Raw genomic sequence first — 9,841 nt, 5'->3', positions numbered from 1 at the left:
AACTCTCCAAAGTGCTGTAAGGAAAATAAATCAAGATATATTTCTTGTTTGTTATCAAAAGACAAATTTTATTGAGTAGTCAATTGTTTTAAAAATATTTTTAAAAATGTATTTATGTTTAGAGAGATGGAAAGAGAGGGAAAGAAACATTGGTGTGTGAGACAAACATCGATCAATTGCCTCTCTCATGCCCATCAACTGGGAACTTGGCCCAAAACCCAGGCATGTGCCCACACCAGGAATCGAACCAGTGACCCTTCGTTCTGTGGAGCAATGCCCAATCTACTGAGCCACACCAGTCAGGGTGAGTAATCAATTCATTTAAAAAATTTATGAAGATCCTGTGAAAACCCAGTGAAAATATCACTAAGCGCCCTGACTGGTGTGGCTCAGTGGGTTGAGTGTCATCCCTGCAAACCAAAATATCACCAAGCTATTTTGTAGATATCGACCTTGAATAGTGTAAACAAGACTATTGAGGGATTTATGCTTTCCCAATGCAAAATGAGTTACAAAACTACAATCATCAAGAGAGCATGGTGTTGGAACTTCTGGCCAAGATGGAGGTGTAGACAGACATGCTGCATCTCCCTCCACAACAAAGAAGGATTACAACTACCTCAAAACTGGAGACAACCAGAAATTCCAGAAAATCAAGCTGCACGGAAGTCCAACAAACAAAGATATAGGGAAAAAATACTCATTCAGACAGGTAGGAAGGGCAGAGCTAGGACGGAGAGGATGCAGTGTGGTGGTGGCAGCAACGGTGGCAGAGGCAGGCCGGCAGAAAGCACAGTCACACATTTTAAAACAATTATCAGGGGGAAGGGGAGGGAGAGAAGGGGATAAGTAAGGGAAGGATCTAGTCAAAGAACATGTATAAATGACACATGAACATGGACAATGGGGTGGAGAATGATTGTGGGAGAAGGGGTGGGCTGTGTGGGGAGGAGCAATGGGGGGAAAATGGGATAACTGTAATTGAAAAACAATTAAAAACAATTTTTAAAAAAGTCAGGAGGGGCACCTGGGGAGCGCTCCCAGCACCAGACCAGACTGCCCAGCTCATGATCCCAGCGTCGCGGACAATAAAGTTTCATTGCTTCTGATTGTGCAAACCAGTGGGGGCTGGGGCGAAGGAAGAAACTGACAGTCTCTCAGCAGAGTCCGCTTGTTTAAAGGGCCTCCACAGTCCTAGAACGTCCACAGACCCACCCACTCTGGGAACGACGGCAGGGCAACAGCTAGAGAGGCACCAGTCCCATAGGGAAGTGGGAAAAATGCCTGGAAAAAGGGCGAGTGCTGAGCAAGCAGCATTGTTCCATCTCAGACCCTTTCCCCATACACAGCACTACAACGTGGTGAAACAGGTCACCCTGTACTGGCAAATACCTAAGGGTCCTCCCCTTACAATGTAACAGGTGCAACAGCCCTACCTAAGATATAGAGACAAACACAGGAGCCTGTCAAGATGAGGAGACAGAGAAGTATGGCCCCAAAGGGGGAATGGATTAAGTTTCAAGTGGGAGAACTAAGTGACAAGGAGATAGTCAACCTCACACAAGGAGATAGCCAACCTAATGTAGAGTTCAAAACACTGGTGATAAAGATGCTCACAGGCTTGACAGATATGCTTAAGTATGGCAAATGCATAAGGGACAAAGTGAAGGCTATGCTAAATGAAACAAAGGAAAATTCACACAAAACCAATGGTGAAGGAAAGGAAACCAGGGTTCAAATCAATGACTTGGAACATAAGGAAGAAAAAAGACAAAACAAAAAACAAAACAAACAAACAAAAAAGTCAACCAGTACAGAATGAAGAAAAAAGAATTGAAAAAAAATGAGGAGAGGCTTAGAAACCTCTGGGACAATTTTAAACGTACCAACAACCAAACCATAAGGGTACCAAAAGAAGAGGAAGAGCAAGAAATTGAAAGCTTATGTGAGAAAATAAGAAAAACTCCCCAAATTTGGCAAAGGTAATAGACATACAAGTCCAGGAAGCACAGAGGGTTCCAAACAATCTAGACCCAAAAAGGACAACACCAAGACACATTATAATCAAAATGCCAAAGGTTAAAGATAAAGAGAGAATCTTAAAAGCAGCAAGAGAAAAGCAGAGAGTTACCTACAAAGGGGTGCATATAAGACTATCAGCTGACTTCTCAAAAGAAACTTTACATGCAAGAAGGGACTGGCAAGAAGTATTCAAGGTGATGAAAAGCAAGGACTTACAACCAAGATTACTCTATCCAGCAAAGTTATCATTTAGAATGGAAGGGCAGATAAAGTGCTTCCCAGACAAGGTAAAGCTAAAAGAGTTCCTCATCACCAAGCCATTTTTATATGAAATGTCAAAGGGACTTACTTAAGAAAAAGATCAAAATTATGAACATTAAAATGACAACAAACTCACAACTATCAACAACTGAATCTAAAAAACAAAAACAAAAATCCAGTGCTCACTTCTGCAGCACATATACTAAAATTGGAACAATACAGAGAAGATTGGAATGGCCCCTGCACAAGGATGACAGGCAAATTCCTGAAGCGTTCCATATTAAAAAAAAAAAAAAAAAATCCAACTAAGCAAACCAGAATAGGAACAGAATCATAGGTATGGGGATCATTTGCAGGGTTATCAGCTGGGAGGGGGAAGGGGGAGAAATGGGGAAATGGTGCAGGGATTAAGAAGCAAATTTATCAATTTGCTTGGTAGCAGCAAATTGATAAATTCAGTGTCCTGGGAATATGTTAAAACTCAAATAAGTTTTCAATTTCTTGTTCGTCCTCTTCTCCTTTTGGCATCCCTAAGATTCAGATGTTTGTAGGTTTTCCTTCTTGCTGTTCTGGTTGAATACTTATCTTCCTTTTGTTCCAAATCATTGATTTAAACCTTGCCTTCATCCCTTCCACTGTTGGTTCCCTGTAGACTTTTCCTTATTTCACTTAGTGTAATCTGAATTTCTTCCTGGGTCTTTTTTACATTGTTGCCATACTCAGTGAGTTCTTTGAACACTCTAATCACCAGTGTTTTGAACTCTGAATCTGATAGGTTGGCTATCTCCATTTCATTTAGTTCTTTTTCTGGGGTTTTGTTCTGTTCTTTCATTTGGGCCATATTTTTTTGTCTCCTCAGTTTGGCAGCCTCCTTGCATTTGTTTCTATGTGTTAGGTAGAGCTGTTTTGACTCCCTGTCTTAGTAGCATGGCCTATTGTAGAAAAGGCACCCATCTGGATGAATGTGGCTTCTTTAAGTCCTTGGTTGTTGAACTTCCATACAGCTTGATTTTCTGACAGTTCTGGGTGTTATTTGTTTTTAGGTCCAGCTGTAATTCTTTCTGTGATTGCGTGAGGAGGCTAAGTATGATTACCTACACCTCCATCTTGACTGGAAGTCTGATTCATTGTGTTTTTAACCAGACTGTCCCATGTGCTTTTTCTCTCTTCACAATTCATAAGATATCAGTGAGCTTTTGACATAGAACACCAATTATCCCTTTGCCCTTGATAGTGCAGTGGACTTAACATCTTTCCAAGAAACTTCTCCACTTGAAATTATGGCAGCTTTTGTATCTAAATTTTTCTTTCCATAGATATTAAAATATGACAACAAAAACCAAACCCAAAAGACAGGACAAGTCAACTATTGAATAAAAGAGATCTTATAAGAACTCTAGATTTATTTCATGTTTTATTGACTCTTATAGGTTATATGGAAGTGCTGGCAATACTTATACTTCCTGAAGCAAGAAGAATCTATGTCATGGAGGAAAATCTGGCACATAGCTATTTATATAACTGTGTTATAGACACAGAGTCAATCCAAGTGCAAGCCCAGCCCCCCGCCCCGAGCATTTTATGGTGACAAGGATGTCAATCTGTTTTTAGCTACATGTGTGAATTTCCCAGGAAGCATTTCATATATGAAATAGAAAGTTTTTTCCTTTTCTCTCAGGAACTTCTCAGGAGCAAAAGCAATTTGGTTATCTATTTTTGGGGGGGAGGGGTTATAAATTGTTTCCACATGTCCATGTTAAAAATACTTATTGGAGGATTGGGTATGTTTCATTTTATATGCATGCATTTTTATAAAATATATTTTATAAATATATTTATTATATATGCACATAAACATACATATATACATATTTATATTGATTGCATATGTAAATGCATGTATGTGTGTGTGTATTTATAATAATTACCTTAGAATTAGGAAATCTTGTGGGATTCTTAAAAATATTTTCTATATTCTAAAAGGACTTAATCTTGACTTCCGGCCAAGATGGAGGCTTAGACGGACACGCTAGGTCTCCCTCTACAACTAGAGGGGAATACAACTACTTCAAAACAAAGGATAACTAGAAATTCCAGAAAATAAAATTACACGGAAGTCCAACATATGAAGTTATAAACCAGCGGTGCCATTTGGGCAGGTAAGAGTTAAAGAGGGCAGCGCTGTTTGCGGTCGCACCTGGGACAGCGGCGGGGCGGCGAAAAATCCCGGCTGCAGTCAAGCCCCTGGCAGTGCGCAACCCCAGCGCTGGGGAAAACAGCCACCGCATCGCCTTGAACAGTGAGGCCCAGGGGGGCGGGAGGACGGATCCCGGTCTCCTAGCTGAATAACTGTGTGAATCCATCTTGGACCCCCGCCCCCAAAGAAAGCGCCACAGGGCTGCGAAATAGGTCGTGGACAGGCGCCGGTCGCTGAATTGTGACGCGTACACAGGCACTGCCCCCGACAGCCGGCCCAAGAAAACAAAACGCATCTGTCAAAATGAGGCAGACAACTATAGAAATCCCGGTGGCACAGCTCACCAGGCAACAGATAGAGAACCTGACAGATGAACAGATAAGAAACCTGTCAGATGCTCAGTTCTGGGCCATTGTTATCAGGTGGCTTACAGAATTCACAAAAGAGCAGGAAAAAGATAAGAAAGAAGCGAAAAACATTCATAACGAAAGGAACAAAACCACATACGAGACAGATGGTGAGGAAAAAAAATCCAGAGTTCATTTCAACAAACTGGAATATGGAGAAGGAACAAGCAGTCAACCAATGCAGAGAGAGGAAATGGGAAGCAACAATGAGAGGATCAGAAACCTCTGGGACAGCTATAAAAGGCCCAACATAAGAATCATTGGTTTGCCAGAGAGTGAGGAAGATGAACTAGAACTTGAAAAATTGAGTGAAAATATAATAAAGGAGAACTTCCCAGACTTGGGGAAGGGAATAGACTTGCAGGTCCAGGAAGCACGGAGAGTTCCCAAGAGACTGGACCCAGGGAGAACCACTCCAAGACACATTATAATCAAAATGTCAAAAATTAAAGATAAAGAGAGAATCTTAAAAGCAGCAAGAGAGAAGAAAAGAATTATGTACAAAGGGGTCCCAATTAGACTATCAGCTGACTTCTCAAGGGAGACCCTGCAGGCAAGAAGGGACTGGCAAGAAATATTCAAAGTAATGAAAATCCAAAACCTACAACCACGAATACTCTATCCAGCGAAATTGTCATTCAGAATAGAAGGACAGAGAAAGTGTTTCCAGGACAAAATAAAACTGAAAGAGTTCATTAGATCCAAACCACTGTTATATGAGATGTTAAAGGGACTGGTTTAAAAAACAGAAGCTAGGGAATTGAAACAAAGGCAAACTAAACAGGCAACGAGAGTGGAAAAGGAACTGTGGGTACGGGAAGCATATTGGGGGGAGGTCAACAGGGAGGGGGAGTGGGGAGAGGGAGGGAGATGATATAGGAATTGGGGATCATGGTAGGAGGGAATGGAATAGACGGAGAGAGGTTGGGAGGAACTGTATGCACAACTAATGGACATAATCTAAAAGGGGGGGACAACTGGAGGGAGGGAGGCCACCGGGTGGAGGGGAGCAGAGGGAAGGGAAATTGGCACAAATGTAATATTTTAATCAATAAAACACATTAAATCTGAAAAAAAAATAAAAGGACTTAATCTTTTAGTGAGAAATAATGCTCTCTATTGCCTCGCCTCTAAAATGAGTATTTAAATTTTTATTTTATTTTTGTTGAAAAATTGTATCAGCTACTTTAATTAGGCCAATTAATGATTTTAATTTATTTATTTATTTAAATGTTTTTATCAGTACAGAAGTCTTTTATTATTTTTTCACACTTATCATGCCATGAATTCATAGGGAATAGGTTCCAGCAGCTCAGGCTCCTTTCCATTAGTTCTCACAAAGTGTGCTTCTCTGGGTGGAGCAGGCTGACGCTTCAGTTGAACCCAGGTACCTTTCTCTTTGGCTTCCTTCTTTTTCTGATCATTTTCCTTCACACGTTTCAGGAAGCTATCTCGACTCTTTGAGTGTTTAATATGCTCAATACGTACATTAATTCTCTTGGCGAGAATCTTGCCCTTAACTTGCTTGTTTACAACTATGCCCACTGCATGCTGGGTGACATTGTAGACTCTTCCAGTTTTGCCATGGTAACATTTGTGGGGCATTCCTTTCTGAACAGTGCCTATTCCCTTAATGTCTACAATATCACCTTTCTTGTAGATTCGCATGTATGTAGCCAAAGGAACAACTCCATGTTTTCTAAAAGGCCTAGAGAACATATAGCGGGTACCTCTCCTCTTTCCCTTTGTGTTAGTCATTTTGGCGAATTACTGAAAGATGGCCTGATGATTTTTAAATAAATGAAAGAAAATACTAAGTCATCAAAATGCATATTGCTTTATGTATTTAAATTTCAAAATAATTAGGTCTTTTATAGCTATAGCATCCCAGAGAGAGAGAGAGATCTAATGTGATTAGGTTGGACCATAAAACTAAATATTCTCCCCAAATTTAAATATTTTATTTATAATTACTTTAATGAAAGCCTTTGTATCTTTTTAACAAAAATGATGTCCCTGTTATTTTTCAAATAAAATAATGCCCCAAAAGAGAATCACTTTGTACATAATTTTAAAAATCTAACATTACATGATTGCTTCTACTCTGTAGTATTGAAAATAGTCTACACTCAGATTGAATTCTTTTCCTTATTAGGGTTTGCTTTCTAAGAAGATTTGATGAAAGGGGACAATAAAGTAAATCCTTTGTCATGTAACACATTTATTAGCTTGTTATTTCTTATATTAAATTTTATCTCTTTTTACCTTCTGTGCTTCTGGTTTTAAAATGCATTTAAGTGCAATTAAATGATCCCAGATGTCCAAATTCAGTTTAAAACTCTAATATTCAGTTTTTGAGACACCGTGCAAACTCTAGGCAATTTCAAACATTCATTCAATAGCAGGCGTTTGTTTATTACACCAGGGAATATGTTTTTCTTCCCTCCTAACCTGGAAAGGAATATAGATGTCTCAAATGAAGTTTTCTCAAATTCTACAGAATTCTACATTATACTCTGATGTTTAGGAACCTAAAAAATGTGACTAAATACACAAGCCAGTTTTACAAATGGTAAGTCTCCATGCCCTCTCTAATGCCTTCCTTTCCAGGTGCTTCAATCAATTTAATCTGGCTTTGGTCTCTTCTCTTCAGTAACAGTCTTGTTCAAGGTTATCAAATGCCCTCCATATTGTCAATCCAGTTGTCACATGTTCACATGTTATTTGATCAATAAATAGCACTAAGAACTGTTGACCTTTCCTCAGTTCATTAGACTTCCTTTTTAACATTTTTTGTCCTATAAGACCTGAAGCCCTACCTCTTTGGATGCCCCTTTACTGGTCTCTTTTGTAGGATTCTCAGCCTCTATATGGTTTCCAATAGTTTCCATACTGTGGGCACAAGCCAGAACCCTGCTTTCCTCCCTGCTGTACTATCTCCCTAGTGAATTACATCTAGCTCCATTGCTTGCCATGTTTATTTGATGCAAATTATAAAACATCTTCTATGCACCTCAAAAATAAACACCTCAGAAATAATGTCTAAATCAAAATGTTATTTTCATCCCATGCTGAAACCTCTTCCTACTTCAGTTTTCCCCACTATAGTAAATGTCACCTTATTAGTGTCCTATGACTACTATAACAATTACCACAAACTTGGAGGTTTAAAAGAATAGAAATGTATTTTCTCACAGCTGTGGAGGCCATAATCTGTTTCAATGAACCAAAATTAAAGATGGCTCAGTCTTGCTCTTTCTGGAAACTCAAGGGGAATATCTGTTCCTTGCCCCTGATGCTGGAAATCAAGGTTCCTAAACTGAGGCATGTTCTCATGCTTCTCGGTCCAGGTGTTCTATGACCCAAGCTGGTGAGCTGGACTCGCTGGCGCCGACAGTCTTTGACTGATCAAGCCTCAGGGTTTCAAGACATCCTGTGACTTAAAAGGAATCTTGCTGAGTACTCCATCTTCCCTGATGTTGACAAGAAAACGAAACAAAGCTGAGCACAGGTAGTGCTTATCCTTGCGTGCTTTCTGTTAATGTTTAAGGAACAGTGTATCCGTTCCCATAGTCTTAAAAGAATAGATGATTGAATTCCTGTTTTTGAATCTATAGATCATATATAGTTTTGTTTGTCAGGAAACATTCTTTATAGTTTATATATTAACCTCCTTTTGTTGTAATCCCAAGTAAGTAATTGTATATTGTAATCAATATTGGAATGTGCCTGTGAGCTCATTCCTTACCCTCCTTATTGATTTCTATACTTGTAAAACTCAATAAAAGGAGAGGTCCTTGCGCCACACATTGCTGACCTGTCAGAACGTGTGGCAGCCCTCTGACCATCCCAATTCTGTCTGCTGGAATTGCTTCTGTGCCCTCGATCACTAAGTACTGCAACATGCCCCTTCTAGCTTCTGGGGTCTACCAGCATTCTTTGGCTTCTGACCCCATCATTCCAATATCTGCCTCCCTTGTGTCATTGCCTTCTCCTCTATGTCTGTGTTCAAACCTCCCTTTTCCTAGCTTTTATAAGGATGCATGTTGATTGCTTTTTTCAGGCCCATTGGATAATCCAGGATAATCTCCCCATCTCAAGATCTTTAACCTAATCAGATCTGCAAAGTTATTTATTTATTTTCCATATAAGATAGCATCCTAGGTTCCAGGGATTTAGACATGGATATCTTATTTTCCTTCTCAATAAACACTTTTTTAAAAAAACTGTGGTAAAATACACATAAAATGTACCATGCTAGCTATGTTAAGTATAAAGTTCACTGGCATTGAGTACATTCACTTTGTTGTGCAACCACTACTATCATCCATATCCAGAAGTCTTTTTGTCTTATCAAACTGAAACTCTATACACACTAAACAATAACTTCCCATTCTCCCCTCCTCCCAGCCCCTGCTAACCACCATTGTGCTTTCTATCTCTATGATCTTGACCACTCTGCATACCTCATATATGTGGAATCATACAGTAACTGTCCTTTTGTGCTGACTTATATCAATTAAAATAATGCCCTCAAAATTTATCCATGCTGTAGCATGTGTCAAAATGTTCTTCATTTTTAAAGTCGAATGATACACCATTGTTTATATGTATCACATTTTGCTTATTTATTCCTTCATCTAACACAATTGCCCATTTTGGATGGAATTATTCAAGACTCTCTCACTTGCAAACTTCCTCACTCCTTCCTTAGACACCTGATCAGGGCATCAAGCCGCAATTCCAGAATCTTGTATTCATCTTGTATTCTGTGTCAGATTTGGATGTAGCTCCTTTTATTCTGGACACTATGGAACAAAAGAGAAGCTGTCTGTGCTCTCCTTCCCCCACCCACACTACACACTCATCTCTAACATGTAAAGCAGGGACAGGATCACCCAATAAATGCTCCCATTTGAAAGGAGAACAGGAGGTCCCAAACAGCCATTGTTGC

At 39.6% G+C, this 9,841-nt stretch overlaps 1 non-coding gene and 1 pseudogene across 1 annotated transcript; one reads left to right on the top strand and one right to left on the bottom strand.

Annotated features, from left to right (window-relative positions):
• The first annotated feature begins 2,461 nt into the window (after positions 1 to 2,461).
• Positions 2,462 to 2,568, top strand: LOC150006186 (U6 spliceosomal RNA). Its single transcript, XR_016512038.1, has one exon. It is a non-coding gene; the product is annotated as a U6 spliceosomal RNA (small nuclear RNA).
• Positions 2,569 to 6,158: 3,590 nt separating this feature from the next.
• LOC150006185 (large ribosomal subunit protein eL21 pseudogene) lies at positions 6,159 to 6,664 on the bottom strand (annotated as a pseudogene).
• Between the last annotated feature and the right edge of the window lie 3,177 nt (positions 6,665 to 9,841).

The sequence above is a fragment of the Furipterus horrens genome, unplaced genomic scaffold, assembly GCF_987537825.1.
Source record: "Furipterus horrens unplaced genomic scaffold, mFurHor1.1.pri manual_scaffold_6, whole genome shotgun sequence".
Lineage (NCBI taxonomy): Eukaryota > Metazoa > Chordata > Mammalia > Chiroptera > Furipteridae > Furipterus > Furipterus horrens.
This window is presented reverse-complemented; position numbering and strand designations above follow the sequence as displayed.